This window comes from Aquarana catesbeiana, linkage group LG02 (genome assembly GCF_042186555.1).
Source record: "Aquarana catesbeiana isolate 2022-GZ linkage group LG02, ASM4218655v1, whole genome shotgun sequence".
NCBI classification, from domain to species: domain Eukaryota; kingdom Metazoa; phylum Chordata; class Amphibia; order Anura; family Ranidae; genus Aquarana; species Aquarana catesbeiana.
In genome coordinates, this window is record NC_133325.1 from 6,361,900 (window position 1) to 6,380,892 (window position 18,993).

The window sequence follows — 18,993 nt, forward strand, 5'->3', positions numbered from 1 at the left end:
AAAAATGTTTTACGAATTTAGCAACAAAGCGGGTAAACTTCTAGCAAGAGCACTACGAGCCTCCCACTTATTCACAAAATCAAAACCCCTCGGGTGAAACTCTAGCTACTACCGAAGACATTTCTGATCAATTCCTCTGCTACTTCTCTAAATTATACATTCTTCCTCCAGCACACCCCTCCAAAACTACCCTCCAGCGCACATCATTTCTCTCGGACTTCCTAGCTAAATACGGCCCACCTCCAATTACCCCGACTGAATCTTCGGACCTGGACCGCCCACTCACGATAGATGAGATCCTAACGGCCCTAAAACAGATGAAACCAGGCAAAAGTCCGGGCCCAGATGGCTTGACGGTCAGTTACTACAAATCCTTTCCAGACATCCTCCTTCCCAACCTTACCCGAGCTTTCCACGATCTTTCAGCCTCTGCCACAGCAGGTAGAGACTAGGGATGAGCTTCGAGTTCGAGTCAAACTCATGTTGGACTCGAACATCGGCTGTTCGCAAGTTCGCCGAACAGCGAACAATTTGGGGTGTTCGCTGCAAATTCAAATGCCACGGAACACCCTTTAAAAGTCTATGGGAGAAATCAAAAGTGCTCATTTTAAAGGCTTATATGCATGGTATTGTCATAAAAAGTGTTTAGGGACCCGGGTCCTGCCCCAGGGGACATGGAACAATGCAAAAAAAGTTTTAAAAACGGCCGGTTTTTCAGGAGCAGTGATTTTAATAATGCTTAAAGTCAAACAATAAAAGTGTAATATCCCTTTAAATTTCGTAGCTGGGGGGGTGTCTATAGTATGCCTGTAAAGGGGCGCATGTTTCCCGTGTTTAGAACAGTCTGACAGCAAAATGACATTTCAAAGGAAAAAAAGTCATTTAAAACTACTCGCGGCTATTGCATTGCTGGTCCGACAATACACATAAAAGTTCAATGATAAAAACGGCATGGGAATTCCCTACAGGGGAACCCCGAACCAAAGTTTTAAAAAAAAAATGACGTGAGGGTCCCCCTAAATTTCATACCAGGCCCTTCAGGTCTGGTATGAATATTAAGGGGAACCCCGGCCAAAATTAAAAAAAAAAATGACGTGGGGGTCCCCCTAAATTCCAAAAGGGTCTGGTATGGATTTTAAGGGGAACCCCGCGCCAAAATTAAAAAAAAAAACGGCATGGGGTCCCCCCAAAAATCCATACCAGACCCTTATCCGAGCACACAACCTGGCAGGCGGCAGGAAAAGAGGGGGGACGAGAGAGCGCCCCCCCTCCTGAACCGTACCAGGCCACATGCCCTCAACATTGGGAGGGTGCTTTGGGGTAGCCCCCCAAAACACCTTGTCCCCTTGTTGATGAGGAAAAGGGCCTCATCCCCACAACCGTGGCCAGTGGTTGTGGGGGTCTGCGGGCTGGGGGCTTATCGGAATCTGGAAGCCCCCTTTAACAAGAGGACCCCCAGATCCCGGCCCGCCCCTTGTGTGAAATGGTAAGGGGGTACAAAGGTACCCCTACCATTTCACTAAAAAACTGTCAATGTTAAACATGACAAGAGACAGTTTTTGACAATTCCTTTATTTAAGTGCTTCTTCTTTCTTCTATCTTCCTTCATCTTCTTCTTCTGGTTCTCCGGTGTCAAGAGGGGTCATAGGTCCGGTGTTCTCGTCCAGCATCTCCTCCATGGTGTCTTCTATCTTCTTCTCCTCGGGCCGATCCGCACCCATGGCATGGGGGGAGGCTCCCGCTCTTCTCTTCATCGTCTTCTCTTCTTCATCTTCTTCTCTTCTTCATCTTCTTCTCCGGGCCGCTCCGCACACATGGTGGATTGGAGGGAGACTCCCGCTGTGTGACGCGTCTCCTCTTCTGATGGTTCTTAAATAATGGGGGGAGGGGCCACCTGGTGACCCCGCCCCCCTCTGACGCACGGGACATGACGGGACTTCCCTGTGGCATTCCCCGTGACATCACAGGGAAGTCCTGTCAAGTTACCGTGCGTCAGAGGGGGGCGGGGTCACCGGCTGGCCCGACCCCCCCCGTTATTTAAGAACTGTCAGAAGAGGAGATGCGTCACACAGCAGAAGCCTCCCTCCATGCCACCATGGGTGCAGAGCAGCCCGGAGAAGAAGATGAAGAAGAGAAGAAGATGAAGAAAAGAAGAAGATGAAGAGAAGAGCGGGAGCCTCCCCCATGCCATGGGTGCGGAGTGGCCCGAGGAGAAGAAGATAGAAGACGTCGTGGAGGAGATGCTGGACGAGAACACCGGAGGAAGAACCAGAAGAACCAGAAGAGCCAGAAGAACAATAAGAAGATAGAAGAAAGAAGAAGCATTTAAATAAAGGAATTGTCAAAAACTGTCTCTTGTCATTTTTAACATTTTTGACAGTTTTTTAGTGAAATGGTAGGGGTACTTTTGTACCCCCTTATCATTTCACACAGGGGGGGCAGGATCTGGGGGTCCCCTTGTTAAAGGGGGCTTGCAGATTCCGATAAGCCCCCCGCCCGCAGACCCCCACAACCACCGGCCAGGGTTGTGGGGATGAGGCCCTCGTCCTCATCAACATGGGGACAAGGTGTTTTGGGGGCTACCCCAAAGCACCCTCCCAATGTTGAGGGCATGTGGCCTGGTACGGTTCAGGGGGGGGCACTCTCTCGTCCCCCCCTCTTTTCCTGCGGCCTGCCAGGTTGCGTGCTCGGATAAGGGTCTGGTATGGAATTTAGGGGGACCCCCACGTCATTTTTTTTTTAAATTTTGGCCGGGGTTCTCCTTAATATCCATACCAGACCTGAAGGGCCTGGTATGGAATTTAGGGGGACCCCCACGTCATTTTTTTTTTTTTAATTTTGGTTCGGGGTTCCCCTGTGGGGAATTCCCATGCCGTTTTTATCAATGAACTTTTATGTGTATTGTCGGACCAGCAATGCAATAGCCACGAGTAGTTTTAAATGACTTTTTTTCTTTGAAATGTAATTTTGCTGTCAGACTGTTCTAAACACGGGAAACATGCTCCCCTTTACAGGCATACTATAGACACCCCCCAGCTACGAAATTTAAAGGGATATTACACTTTTATTGTTTGACTTTAAGCATTATTAAAATCACTGCTCCTGAAAAAACGGCCGTTTTTAAAACTTTTTTTGCATTGATTCATGTCCCCTGGGGCAGGACCCAGGTCCCCAAACACTTTTTATGACAATAACTTGCATATAAGCCTTTAAAATTAGCACTTTTGATTATTCATGTTCGTGTCCCATAGACTTTAACGGTGTTCGCGTGTTCGAACAAACTTTTTTCCTGTTCGCATGTTCTGGTGCGAACCGAACAGGGGGGTGTTCGGCTCATCCCTAGTAGAGACATCCTTGAAGCCCATATTACCCTCATCCCCAAACAGGACAAAGACCCAACAATAGTCTCCAACTATCGTCCGATATCTCTCCTCATTGTAGACGTAAAGCTATATGCCAAGGCTCTGGCTAACCGTATCTTACCCCTATTGCCCAAATTAATCTCCTTGGACCAGGTTGGGTTCGTCCCCGGCAGGGAGGCTAGGGATAACACCGTTAAGGCTCTAAATATTCACCACTGGCTCACCAAAACGTCCACTCAAGGCTTTTCTCTCCTTGGATGCTGAGAAGGCATTCGACAGGTTGGCTTGGGACTACATGGAAGCTACATTAAGCATAATGGGCTTTCCACCCCACATGCTACAGATGATCCTGGCCCTGTACTCCCCCCCGACGGCTAGGCTCATGGTCAACAGCCGCCTGTCGAACGCCTTCTTGATTACTAATGGCACCCGCCAGGGATGCCCCCTCACACCATTAATTTTCATATTGACTTCGGAACCCATGCTCCGCAGGTTACGTGACAACCCGGATATCAAGGGCATTAAAATCCTCAATAAACATCATAAACTAGCCGCATACGCAGACGACATCTTACTCTTTCTCACAGAGCCTATTACCATTATCCCTAGCCTCCTAGCAGACTTCACACTATTCAAAAACTTATCTAACCTACAGATCAACTTCACAAAGTCGAAGGCACTCAATATAACACTACCAAAGATACTCGTCACGCAATGCAAACACAACTTCCCCTTCGGCTGGGAAATCAATGCGATAACGTACCTAGGCATCAAAATACCAACCAACTTAAAAGACCTATACGCTAGGAATTTTCAACCCGCTTTACAGAATGTACAAGGGGACTTCCAGAAATGGCACCTGGGCTCCTTCTCTTGGATAGGCAGAACCGCCATTTTGAAAATGAACGTCCTGCCCAGACTCCTCTACCTCTTTCAAGCGATACCAATTAGACTACCTAAGTCCATTTTCACTGCCTACAAACAAATGTGCAGAATCTTTGGGCAGCAAAGACCCCCAGATTAAGGTGGGATAGGTTAGTCCTCCCCAAGTTGTCAGGGGGCTTAGGTCTCCCTGACCTCCAAAAGTACCACTGGGCATGCCACCTAACCAGGATTGTGGACTGGCACTTACACCGCTCCTATAAGGATTGGATCACATTGGAGGACTCATTTGCAAGTACACCACTGTCTAACCTACCATGGATTAATCACAAATCCACCCCTAAAACATACATGGATCATCCACTTATCGGAGCTACCTTACAAATTTTTAGAGTAGCAAGCAAGTCACTAGCACTTACACCCTCCCCAGGACCTATGACCCCTCTTGATCATAACCCTGACTTCCCTCCAGGTCTAATATTGAAAGACAAGACCAACCATTTACACAACTCACGCGCCCGGGCACAACTCTTCTTTCACCAGGGCGAACTATTATCCCACATGTCCATAGCCTCTATACTTCCGGATTATAACATTCCCTTCTACACATACCTACAACTCCAGCATTTTCTCACAAAGACCAGTCCCGTCTCAAGCTGGCACAGAGACTATACACCTTTTGAATTGCTTTGTAGCAGCGGAGAACCCCAGCGTCACCTGATTTCTATTATTTACACTCCCTTGTTCTCGAATCACAAACTTAAAGATGATGTGATCATTCGACGCTGGGAGTCTGAGCTGTCTATAGATCTCACCACGGCAGAACAGGAACGAATACTGGGTCACACCCACAAAAGCTCCATTAACGTCTCTATCCAAGAGAATAGATACAAAATATTTTCTAGATGGTACAGAACACCTGATAAGGTCCATAAATTCCACCCATCCGTCTCTCCCACCTGCTGGAGATGCCACTCATCCGAAGGCACCCTCGTACACATATGGTGGGAATGCCCCCTCATCCAACCATTCTGGACAGAAATACAACGCAGGATCACCCAAATTACCACCTACACCCCAACTTTCACCCCTGCACAATACATGCGCCATCATACCCCCGTGTCTCCCTCTGCCTACAAAAAATCCCTTACTATACACCTTATTAACACCGCCAACCTCTGTATCCCTGCACTATGGAGAAACTCATCCCCCCCCGGTGGTGGAAGATTGGTTCCGACGGGTGGACAGGATTGTGGAAATGGAAAAACTCATTTGCCAAGCTAAAGATAATCCACTCAAATTTACTGATACATGAGCTTGTTGGCTCCACTTTAGGGAGTCGATCAAACAGCTCAAGCAACCTGCCTGCCCACCTCCACTCTTAGATGCTCAATAAACGGATCCCAATCCTCTTACAGGCCCAGATCCTCCCCCCCTGATTTCCTCCTGCACCCCCTCTCTTGCACATTCATAACTAGCCTGCACCTTCTATAATGCCTGTAGTCTTCCCACTTCTCCCCCCCTACTCTAACCTCCCCCCTTTCTGACCCCGATAGAGGTTCATTCTGAAAAAGTTAATGGACACCCTTCTCTCCTTTCCCCCAAAACAAAAACCCACGCCCCAATGGGGTGTACTTCCAGGCTCTGATATACCGAGCTTGCCTAACCCTCACATAGTCACCTCTGGCCCCCACCCATTCACAGCACGATCCCTATAGGGGTGAAAGGGTCTTGGGCAGACCGTAACGGTATATACCAAACCTTCTTTTAAGCACGTACGTCCATACACACTTCTTTATCCCCACACACAGCAGACCTGCTAAATCCTCATACACTACCCTCACAACTTACAGAAATCTTCACAACCCAGTTCTCAGAGGCTCCTTTATGTCTAGCTTCACATAGTCAATAACACCAATCCCAAACTGAAGCTTCAGGAGCACTTGTTTTTTTCGGTTGGCTTTACCTATTGTTTCTTTGCTGGCTAATTTACAATATAGAAGTTGTAACATACCTGCTTCTTGTCTAATGTATTGTTATTGTTAACCTGACAAAATTCAATAAAAACTATTTGAAAAAAAAAAAAAGAAAAGTAATAACTGATCAGGGGTACCTCTGGCCATAAGGAGTGCTTATTGGCATTTTGCCAAGAATAAAAAAAATAAAAAAAATAATGGGTTCCAAGATAACTAAACCAATTCCTCCCCCGAACAGGGAGAGACATGCAAATGTTATGTAGCCTGAGTCTGTGGGACAGATTATGTGTACATTAATCCATGGGTAGATAATTTGGCCGGTTGGACCGGAGCCATGGGTAGGTGTGACTCCTTCCCCAGGGAAGGACAGAACGATACCTTCCATATGGATATGATAAAGGGCTTATGTCTGGGAGACAAGAAAGCCATTCCATATTTCTCAGGTGATCCCACCTGGGACATGGATTATATGAAAAAAGGGGGGTAGAATTGGTTGACTTATGCGCCCTATTGGTATGATAGGTCAGATAAAAAGGTGAGAAGGAATCCCAGAAACAAAGAGGCACCAGGACTGCATGCCATGGAACAAAGGAGAAGGATGTGTCCTCCTACAGCTCCATGCCTTGCAACTATCCCTCCTATTCCCACCTCCCTCTTATTATTCAGAAACAAAATTGTATTCCTCGCTCAAGGTTTATGACCCACAACCCTCACACCATCAGTCATTTACTAAAGATGAAATAGATTTCTTGGCTGCAGCAGTTTACCAAGCCGGGCCAGCTAGACCAGCCAGAGCCACAACACCAGTACAGATAGAAGAGGAACAAGGGTCCCCCAAGACCCCAGAAGGGAGTGATAGGACTGTTTCCCCACCAACCCAGGGTAAAGAAGATTCAGACTCAGAACTAGGGGGTGCAAAGGGGGGATAAGGAGAAGCTAGTGGTAGCAATCCCCTCTTCAAGAGCTTGCCAGAATCCTTCCATCCCATCAGCCCAATAGTAAAAACATTAAGAAGTGGAAAACTCACCATCTCAGTAGTACAACAGTTTCCCTTCTTAACCGTAGGAGACACTTTAGTAAACAAGGTATTATAATTACATGAGATGAATGATATAGTCAAAAATTGTCCCAAGCCTACTACAGCCCCTGGGGGTACGTTGAGTTACCTAAAAAAGGCTTGTAGAAGCAGGAATTTCACCCAAGAAGACATGAGATTAATCATAGATGGTTTCCTACAAGGCTAGGATGAAACCAAATGTTGGCCCAATTAAACACAAACAGTATCCTTTATCAAAAGAAAAGATAGAAGGGATGCGACCAATTACTGCAGAATTCTTATCCACGGGAATTATAAAGCCCATTATTTCACACTATTACACCCCTTTTAATCCAGTAAAGAAATCAGATGGAGCTTACAGGTTTGTGCAAGACCTTAGAGCCATCAACAGTCTAGTCATCCCTATTGCATCAACTGTACCTGATGTGCCATCTTTACTGACAGCCATACCATCCGATGCTACACACTTTACAGTGATTGATTTATCAAACGCATTTTTTAGCGTCCCAGTAGACAAGGAGACACAACCCATCTTTGCATTTCAATTTTAAACCAGACCTTAACCTGGTGTAGAATGCCTCAGGGCTTTGTGGATTCACCAGTAGTGTTTTCCATCATTTTGCAAACCACCCTCAAGGGGTGGGCACCTGAATTTGGTTCATCCCTGCTGCAATATGTCGATGACATCCTCATATGCAGTCCTTCAAAGGAGGCCAGTGTCTGTGACTCAGTAAGTCTTCTGCAATATCTCTATGAATGTGGACACAAGGTGTCAAGGAAAAAATTACAATGGTGTCAGGAAAGTGTTGATTACCTTGGTTTTTTACTCTCAAAGAGGGAAAGGAAAATCAGTCACAAAAGAGCCCCAGCGCTCATGGGTCTAGCCCGCCCACAGACCAAGAAGGACATGCTAACCTTCTTGGGGGTCATTGGTTACTGCCGCCAATGGATCCCTGATTGTTCCTACTATGACAACATTCTGAGACAAGCCACAGGTTCTGAAATGTCAGATATTGTATCGTGGTCATCAGATATGTTAAATGCATTCTTGTATTTGAAAAATGCTATGGTTGTAGCTCCAGAGCTTGGCCTCCCAGACTATGGAAAAATGTTTCATTTATATACAAGGGAAAACTGTAAGACCATGGCAGGTGTCCTTGCCCAGGAACATGGTGGCAAGCTCCGCCATATAGCTTTTTTCTCAAAGGTGGTTCCAGTTCAGGTACAAGGCATGCCTGCGTGCCTCCGAGCATTAGCATCCTGTGCGATGGTTGTAGAAATGGCAACACCACTTACACTCAATAGACCAACCACTTTTGTACACTACACATAATGTGACCCTCTTGCTCAAAGGGATCCATACCCAACACATGTCCTCACAAAGGTTGATATGAGGTAATCCTACTATCCAATAGTGATCTAACTATCAAGTATGCTGCCCCAACAGCTGGCCCAGCTCCAATTTTGAATGCCCTGCTAGGTCTTAAAGGTGAGGAAGATGAAGTAGTGGATGAACATGACTGTATGCAGATTATTCAGGAGGATACTTCCCCTAGGTCAGATTTAGAATCAAAACCGATAGAGGGAGTACAAAATGTCTTTGTAGATGGTTCTTGTTCAAGACCAAATGACAACACATATCATGCAGGATATCCAGTAGTCCAGTTGCCAGACATAGTTATTGAGGCCCAATCAATACCTTACCAATCAGCCCAGGCAGCAGAATTAATAGCCTTGACAAGAGCTTGTCAACTTTTTGAAGGACAAGATGTTAATAATATATATAATATGGGTTCGGGGACGTACATGATTTCGGAGTCATGTGGTCAAGAAGGGGATTTGTAGCAGCTGATGGCAAGGGGATCTCACATTCCACATTAGTAAAAAATCTATTGCAGGCCATACAGTTACCCAACAAAATAGCTATCATCCACTGCAGGGCACACACCAATGACACCACTGAAATAGCAAGGAAATGCTCTTGCTGACAAGTGGCTAAAATTGCAGCCACCACACAAGAAGCACAGTTTGCTATGCCAATGTTGACACAGGAAATTAGTCTCCTGGACCACACACTGATAGAACTCCAAAAACATTTGAGGATCAGGATCTAAAAGACTGGGATCCACAGATCCACAGATCAGGATCTAAAAGACTGGGTGAAAGAAGAACATTCAGAAGGGGAGGATGCGGATTTAGAACAAGAAGAAAAAATGGGAAAAGTCCACAAGTGGTCTTTTCCTCAAAGAGGGGAAACCATGTATCCCTGCAGCGAGTGCACCATTGTTCATAGCTCAGTACCACAGAGTAAGCCACAGAGGGTGGAAAAGCACATGTGAAGTATTGCTAAGGGATTTCTACATTTCAGGTTTGACCAAACTAACAAAAGACTATGTAGCACGCTGCATCACATGAATTAGAAACAATCCAAATACTCCTCACAAGGCAAAACATGAACATCTTCCATATCCCACCACCCCCTTCACACATCTACAGATTGATTTTACTCACATGCCCAAGAAAGGCACCAAACAGGAATATCTTTTGGTCATTGTGGACGTATTCTCACGATGGGCAGAGGCCTTCAGAACCACAAGAGAAGACACCCAAACAGTGGTCCGCATACTCACAGAGGAAGTGATTCCTAGATGGGGATGCCCACTACAGATAAACTCAGACAATGGCCCAGCTTTCATATCAAAACTTTGCCAAGAATTAGTTAAAGCATTAACAATACAATGGAAGTTTCACATCCCTTACTATCCACAGAGCTCAGGGATAGTAGAGAGGATGAATAGGACCATTAAGAATAAGCTCAGGAAAGCTACAGGAGGTACTTTCCACAAATGGGATAGGATGTTGCCTATAGTCCTGGCTGAGATCAGAATGACTCCCAGCAAGGCTACTGGTTATTCTCCATTTGAAGTCTTAATGGGAAGGCCTTTTCCTACACCCTGGGCTAGAACACCTTTAGTTTTGGAAACAGAAGATTTAGACCAGGTTAGGGAAGGGTATGTCGGAAAACAAATTGAAACTTTAGATCAAGTAGAAAGTAATGTTGCTCGCACCTCGCCTCTTTCTCCACAGGATCTGCCTACACATCCTTTCCAGCCCGATGACTGGGTCGTGGTAAAACAACTGTCAAAGACCAGAAAAGGAGGATACCCGTTCGGACCAGAAACCAAGGTGGTGGCCTTGACGCGTACTGCAGTCCTGGTAGAAAACCAACAAGCCTGGATCCATGCCAGCCGTGTAAAACCCTTACACAAGGAGAGTGCGAAGCAAGCTGCTAGAACGGAAGCTTACCTCCATGCCAGCTGTGTAACACCCTTACACAAGGAGAGTGCGAAGCAAGCTGCTAGAATGCGAGCTGACCCAGAGATAAAAGACAAGGAAAAAGGAGACGCAGCAGGTGGTTTTAGCCCTCGAAGAGCGAGTGAAGCAGGTGTTTTAGACTCTGAATCATCAAAATGACTGTGCTCATAGCCAAGGACTCTGGCAGACTCTGGATGTTGCTCTTGACAACCACAGTCATTATTTTTGTCCCTGTCTGGGTCATAACGAACTGTATCTATCACCCGGGGGATTTGGGTGCAATTAAAAGTATCTGTGGGAACACACATACACAGGAGAATATTACAATGAACCCAAAACAGTAATAAAAGGGGCTTAACCCCAGATTAGACATGTATTTTGCCTCTCACTTTTAGTTCTTATTATGCAAAGTTAGAGAAAACATAGATTAATGTTTTAAGAGGGGACTGTTTTAAGAGGGGACTGAAAGAATATGTATAGTTTCAGCAACTATGACTACATCTTAGGATTAGTATCCATTTTAGTTCTTCTTGCTATTGTTGTATGATCATTTTTTTCTTATATAAACAAGAGACAAATAAAAGCTTATCAGAATTACTTGGAGCAAACTACAGAACTGTATCTGTGTCATTGTTTCTGAAGAGTATTTCTCCAGGCCGCCTGTTGGTGATAAGACTAGGAGTGATGTCAGACCCCAATGTATAATAATTCAACCCTTACACAAACCAGCTACGTTCATGGACAAGTGGAGACATAATCAATTGCATCATTCCCTCCTTTCCCTCCCTCAGCCCCTTCAAAGCATCCAGGACCTTAATGGAATTGAATCTATTTTCGCCCATGAGGACCCTCCGATACATTGTATTTCACAGTTCTACATCGCTCTTATAGCTCTCCAAAATCCACAATACCCTACCTACTTGACCAAGTTGGAAGGAGACCTCGGACCCACGCTTTCTGACAAGAATAAGGATAAAATCCTCCAACTTACACACATCTCTTTAATTGCCTTAAATATGGCGGAGTCCAACTATAAGTTTCTTACCAGATGGCATCATACGCCAGCCAGACTTCACCGAATGTTCCCAGCCAATTCTCCATTATGTTGGAGGAACTGTGGAGAGATTGCCACCCACGCACACATTTGGTAGTCTTGTCCCATCATACGCCCATTTTGGTCTGGAGTAGTGGCTTTGATCCACCAGATTGCTGATGTTCTCTTCCCAATAGACCCTTGGATCATACTCTTCCACGCCACATAAAAGCCCATTGGAAGATCTAAACGCTCGCTTATCCCCCACTTGCTTAATACAGCTTAAGCACATATCCCCACCCTTTGGAGTCAACCTATAATACCTGAAAACCTGGTTACAAAAGGTATCTGAAGTAGACCTCATGGAAGAACTTACCCATATAGCAAGGGGAACCACCAAACGTCATACCCCAACCTGGGCACCATGGTCTTCTTTCCTCACCACCTCTTGTTACAAAGACATCATTTCCTCGACACCCCAGAGTTCCTAATCAATCTACTTGGGAATGTCCAATCAATGGTTAAACTCCTTGAATTATCATACCTTTCATGGTACTGGTCTCTGAGATGATTGTATTATGTAAATGCTAACATGTTTGCCAGCTCCTTCACCCTCCCTCCCCTTCCCTTCCCCCATTCTTTTTCTCCTTCTCCCTCTTTATCTTTTTCCTCTTTCTTCTTTTACTTTTCTCCTTCGTTATATCAATATTTCGACGTCACCCTCTTTGTGAGTGCTTCCACGATATCTACCCTCTGGATGTATGCAGTCTTATGGACCCACCTACCCCCACACCGACTTACGGTTATCCTAAGACCTCATTCCACTGTTGGCCTAGTTTGCACGCATTCACTTACTTACCCTATGGGTACATGAGAGCCATAATATCCATTTGTTGTTATCGTTGGAACAATGATTTATTATGTTTTTGTACCTACTGTTGTATCTATACACCTTCTGTTCAATAAAAAAGATATTAAACAAAAAATAAAAAAACATACCAGCTTGAAAGGATAAAAGGGCTCATCAATATTTATAAGGAGTCCAGCGATAATAGTCCCAGAGATGGTCCAATCTGCAGCAGGATCCAAAATGTCTCAACCGTCCAGCAGAAGGAGACTGCAGGGAGAGGAACCAGGAAGGGACAGCCACACTGTGGAGAACCAGCATGGAACGATGGACCTGGGTGTGGCATCAGCAGAAGTGTGCCCAGAACCAGCGCTCTCTAACTGACATGGATTTCTAAATGTTTCCTTCATTTAAAGATCTAATAAAAATTCATATGGAGCTAATACAATCACCACACTGCTTCACTACCAGAGACTGGGTAGTGGCCAAACAGCATTCTGCCAAGCCTCGGCAACCTTGTTCAGAGAAACCCTTCCAGGTTCTGCATATATTGCTACATCAGCCAAAATTGAGCGCTGAAAGGTAGCCCACCTGGTCCATGCCTCCCATTACACGTTCCACCTCCCCTTTTATAATGCCACTTCTCTCACTGATGACAACACTAAAAGCACATTTGTGGCTGGTATACCAACCAATAAGGAGTCACTGTTTGGTGAGAAAGCCACTCCCTACGCTGGTGTAGGCCTTCCATGCTTGCCATTTGCTGTTGTTTTTTTTTTTATTTTTTAAATCTTTATTTAGGGAGTGCAGATAATAAATATAAATCAACAATACAATATGACAGTTTGTCTGCTTCTGTTAGTATTTTTCACACACAAGAAATAAAAGAAATTCAACTGTGTATTGGTTTAACAGCAAGCAAGGTTCCTTTGAAATGTGCTATCGAGGCAAGTAGTCATAGGTTAATGGTTCCAGCTTGATTTATTCATCAGCGCTGAGGAGAAGGCCCTCTATCGAAATTATGTAATAAACATAAACTAAGCATAATTCAAACGAGGGTGCTCTGACAACATAATGTAACTATGTGACTTCCCGAGGGGTAGCGCCAGTCTATCCCTCTTGTCTAAATAGCGCTCTGCTATCTTATGGTGAATTAATACTATGTATTGCATTATATAAAAATGATGGTGCTCAAACCTACAAGCATAGGAGTGGTACCAAAACGAGATACTGCAATCCGGAGTTTTTTTTTTTTTTTCTCCCCCTTTCCCCTTTACTGATGGGGAAAAAGAGAAAAAGGACACTAGTGGTGCCAAAGAAGGAAGAAAGCAATAGGAATAAGGGGAAACAGAAATAGAAACGTAAGAAGGAAGGACGGATGGGTATAGGGTTCTGACGAGGCAGACGACCCGCGGCCCCGAAGCATCCAGGAAATGGATACCTATGTGTAAGAGTTGTATTTATCTGAAAAGCGGAACATATCCCAATGTGTCCAACGGGTGCCATGTTCCTCCTCTTTTTCCCTGAGAGCAGCTGTGAGGCTCTCCATTCGCTGAATATCACAGACCCTGCTAAACCATTGTGTCACTGTTGGAGGGGACTGCTGCTTCCACATGCTGGGAATACACGCCCTAGCTGCGTTCAAAAGGTGTTTCAGCAAAGATTTGCGGTACCGCTTGCTAGACATCGGAGTCAGATTCAGGAGTACTGCCGCTGGATTGTTCTGAAGATCCACATCAGTGAGTTTGTGAATGATTCCTAAAACCTGTCTCCAGAAAGGAGTCAAGGCCGAACATTCCCAGAAGATGTGAATTAGTTTGCCATTTTGTGTGCCACATCTCCAACATAGGGGACTCTGCCCCGGGAAAATGGATGCTAACACCAAAGGTGTCCTGTACCATCGTGTCAGAATTTTGAAGGTAACTTCTTGGTATTTGCTACATAAAGAGGATTTATGTGCAAAGAAGAGGATTCGGGTCTTTTGGTCTTCTGTAAACATAGTGTTCAAATCTCTCTCCCACTTCACTAAGTATGAGGGATCCTGTTGGGACGTATGGGTCAGTAAGATATTGTAAGATTGAGAAAGAGATTTCCGAATTGGCTCCTCGCCCATGCACAGCTCCTCAAAGGGTGTAGGTTGTCTACAGAAACCGCTAACCTCTGGAAGGGATCTGAGGAAGTGTGACAATTGCAATATCTTCCATCTGCCCAGTATGGAGGAGTTAAAACTAGGGTATATGTTAGAAGGGTCATTCCAATCTGAAGGCCCACAAAAAGAGGAGGCTCTAACTAGACTCCGATCCGAGTGGAGCCGAAAGGACCTATCGGAGAGGCCTGGGTGGAAATCCGGATGTCCAATTATGGGTGTCAGCGGGGAAGGAAAATTGGATGTCTCTGCCAGTTGGAAGTATCTACGGAGTTCCTCCAAAGTGGGTTCCAGCAATGGGTGGGAAGGTGAGAATGTGGAAGGGTGAGTTCCACGCCATTGTAGACCTTCAATGGGAAACGGAATTGTTTCCTGTTCTAACCCAATCCACAGCTTATGTGATGAGTGCCTGCACCAGTCTACTACTCTGTTCATGTGGACTGCTGTGTAATATAAAGCTGGGTCAGGGAGGACAACGCCTCCTCTCAATTTTGGTCTTTGTAATAGGGATCTCTTGAGCCTCGGTGGTTTGCCCTGCCAAACATATCTAACAAATACTGAGCGTAACTTACGGAAGAAGTCCTGTGGTTTCCTAACATGCAATGCCTGGGTGAGGTAGAGCAGTCTCGGCATGACGTTCATTTTTAAAACATTGCATCTACCGAACCAGGAGACCGCCAGGCCCCTCCATCTGTCTAGATCTGAGGAGAAAACGCTCAGGAGTGGTTGAAAGTTGAGTTAATAAATGAGGTGTAAATCAGAGGGAATTTTTGTGCCTAGATATTTAATGGCCTGGGGAGACCACCGGAAGGGGAAATTTGCCGCTAATGGAGGCCCGTGAACCAGGGGTAAGAGTGACGTTTAGCGCTTCTGACTTTTGGAGGTTGATTTTGAAATCCGATAATTCCCCGTATTTACATATTGCCGATAGTAAGTTTGGAAGAGACGTGTGAGGATCTGAGATGTAGAACAACAGGTCATCCGCATATGCGGCAATTTTATGGTGATAAGTGCTCGTTACGAGTCCCCTGATGTCCTCGTTAAGCCTTATATGTTGTAATAAGGGCTCTAATGAAATTATAAAAAGGAGCGGGGAAAGTGGACATCCCTGCCTCGTACCGTTGCTTATCTTAAAGGGGCTAGAAGTAGTCCCATTTACTCTAACTGTTGCTGTGGGAGAGGAATATATGGCAGAAATCCAGGATAACATGGGGGCTGGCATGCCAAGGCGTCGTAGGGTGGCCAGGAGGAAAGTCCAATTTACCCTATCAAATGCCTTTTCGGCGTCCGTAGACAACAAAATGAATATGATGTTAAGGCGTTTAGCCCTAGCCACCACATTTATCGTCCTGATAGTGTTGTCTTGAGCCTCCCTGTTACGGATGAAACCTGCTTGGTCTAGAGGGATTATGCGTTGGAGAACAGAGCCCATTCGCTCAGCCAGAATTTTTGTAAATAACTTCAGATCACAATTAAGAATGGAGATAGGTCTGTATTTTGCGCATAGCAGCGGGTCTTTCTCAGGTTTAGGGATGACAGATATGCTAGCTTGCAGGATATCTGTAGGTATGGCTTGGTTATCTAATATGGCATTGAAGGCAGTAACGAAGTGAGCTGCCAGTTGAGTTTGGAAGGTTTTATAGTAGGTGATGGTGAAACCATCGGGGCCAGGGCGCTTTCCCCGTCGGGGTGTTGGCTAGTGCATTTGTGAGCTCATCTGCGGTAATAGGCTGTGAGAGCAAATCTATCTCCTCCTCATTGAGGGAAGGTAGTTTCACAGCCGCAAGATACGTTTCTATAGATTCTAAACTATTCTGGCTCTGTTCCCCCGAGGGAGAAGAATGTAAATTGTACAGGTCTTCATAAAATACCCTGAAAGACTCAGCCATTTCTGCAGAATCGTGAATTTTGGATCCTGTAGAGGAAGATAATGCGGTGATGTAGGAAAGGTTACGTTGGGTCCGTATGGCGTTTGCTAGTGATCTGCTGCACTTATCCCCGAACTCATAAAAGGTTCTACATATCCTCAAAAGATTATTCTTAGCGTGAAACAGAGAATGCTCTCTGATTTGTTCTCGGAGCCTGGTTACTTCTGCCTCTGTGGCCCTGTCTGGATGATTTTTGTGACGTTTTCACAATCATGTAGTTTTGCGAGTAACTCAGATTTTTCGTTTTTTCTCTGGCTACTTTGAGTCTGTGGCCATGTTTAATAAATATTCCTCTTATGTAACATTTATGCGCTGCCCAGATAGTTAGAGGACTGGGGACCGATTATTTGTTACTCTCAAAAAAGAGATTCAGTTCTCGCAAAATGTCTGTTCTCACCTCAGGATCTTGGATAAGAGATTCGTTTAGATGGCAGGTGGCTACCTTGGGAGCCGGGCGTTGCAAATTTAGGATCAAAGAGATCGGAGCATGGTCTGAGAGCGCGATGTGCCCAATCTGTGCCACCGAGACAAGTGGAATCGTAGCGTGGGAGACCAGGAAGAGGTCAATCCTGGAGTATGAGTTATGGACAGCCGAGAAAAAGGTGTAGTCTCTCTCCTGTGGATGGAGAATCCGCCATATGTCAACTAAACGATAAGAATGCAACAGGTCCCTGATTCGATTCCGGTATTGCAAAGAACCCGACAATGTGTCTTTACGGGGATCGATGGTAAGATTAAGGTCTCCCCCTAACACTAGCGTTCCCTCTGTGAAGGAGGCCAGGGCGTCCAAGCATGATTCAAGTACTGGCAGTTGGTCCACATTTGGCAAGTACAGGTTCGCAAATGTGAATGTCTGCGACTGAATAGTACCTTTGACAAAAAGGTATCTACCTTCAGGGTCAGCGTGGAGGTCCCCAAGCTGCCAAGGCAAAGTTTTAGCCAGGAGTATACTTGTCCCTTTAGATTTTGAGGAGAGTGAAGCACTGTGGTACACTATTGGGAAATGCTTACTGTAGAGTTTAGGGATACAATCCGCCCGAAAATGGGTTTCTTGTAAAAACACTATCTGGGGTCTCTGCCTCCAAAGATCCGAGAGGCAACTGGAATGCTTCTCTGGAGCATTTAAGCCCTTCACATTCCAGGATACAAACTTCAGAGACATGTCTGATAGAACGGGGTCGGGTCGCCAGACCTCACCAGAAACTGGAGCTGATAGCGGTGTGGGGGAGAGGGGAGGAGGAGAGAAACAGTTTAGAGTGAGAGAGTTACAGAGAGAGGGTGGGGAAAGACACAGATAAGGGTAAGAAAAGAGAAAGAGGAGAACAAGAAGGAAGAAGTAAGAACAAACTAAGTCTCCAATCGGAGGACTACTGCCTATTTGGGCAGCTAGGGCCTAGTGAGGGAAAAGGTAAGGCACTTCAGAGGACGGACTCCCGGAACGCGAGTCCCCCATCAGCCCACTTCTCAATAAGAGCGGTCCTGTCAGGAACCGCATTATTACATTAGGCTTCTTTGAAATGAGATAGCTCCTTAAAAACACCTAATATATAACCTTGTGACATTCAGTTTAACATAACACGTCTTAACATTATAACCAGCAAAAATAAGACATTAAGTAATACCTTAAATGAGAAAACTATGTCAATTTCTGATCTCTTGTTATCAGCTCTGTTTACTGAATAGACCGCTAATTCCACTGGATCTAAGCCAAGTGAGAGCGATCCATAGCCCCTTACCAAACATATCTGAAGGGGTCAATTTCCATCCGGAACAATCTTTGGGTCCCAAGATAGGGTAATTGGCAAAAAAAGGGGGGGTGGATGAGGGATGGGGTGAGGAGAGGGAGAAGGAGGGTCAATGTGGGGGGAGGGTGGGGAGGGAAGCGGGGAGGGGAGGGAGGGGAAGCAGGGGACCATTAGTAGGATAATTACATCTCTAGACAGATACTCATCTCTGGATGTTATTAGAGTTTCCACCATTGTTACCAACTAGCCCCTCTAAATCCTATCGTAAAAATTAAACACACTCCAGTGGTAAGCATCAATACTTTTAGGCAGTGTGAACTATGTATACCCATTTCTGCGTCCTGTAGTGCGGTACAAGAAAAGAGAAAAAAAAAAAGGGAAGGAGGGGCCCAACAAATGAGTGATTGCTAATCAACTATACATAGAGTCCGTTATCTCTAGGTTATAACAGTAATGTCAGTTGTACCAGTGTCTTCTCAAGGATGATCCCTGATATGGGACCCGTTTACCAGACTGTGTACTTTCCCTCTGCTCCTGGTCAAAAAACAACTAACCAAGATACTGGGAACTTAACGTGTCTCCATGAGACCAACAGGCCAGAGAGGTAAGGAAGTCAATCCAAATAGGCCAGAGGTTAGAAAAAAAAAATCCCTTTTTCTTTCCTTTCTCCCCCCTCTTCCTTCAGTCAATCAAAAAGAGGAG

General features: G+C 45.3%; 1 protein-coding gene across 1 annotated transcript in view; it reads left to right on the forward strand.

The window, feature by feature from the left end:
* LOC141126582 (uncharacterized) overlaps positions 1 to 11,208 on the forward strand; it is a 77,328-nt gene extending 66,120 nt beyond the window's left edge. The window contains exon 3 of the mRNA XM_073612501.1: positions 10,365 to 11,208. The gene's annotated coding sequence lies outside the window, so the exon portion shown is untranslated. The remainder of the gene's footprint in view (positions 1 to 10,364) is intronic.
* Positions 11,209 to 18,993: the final 7,785 nt, after the last annotated feature.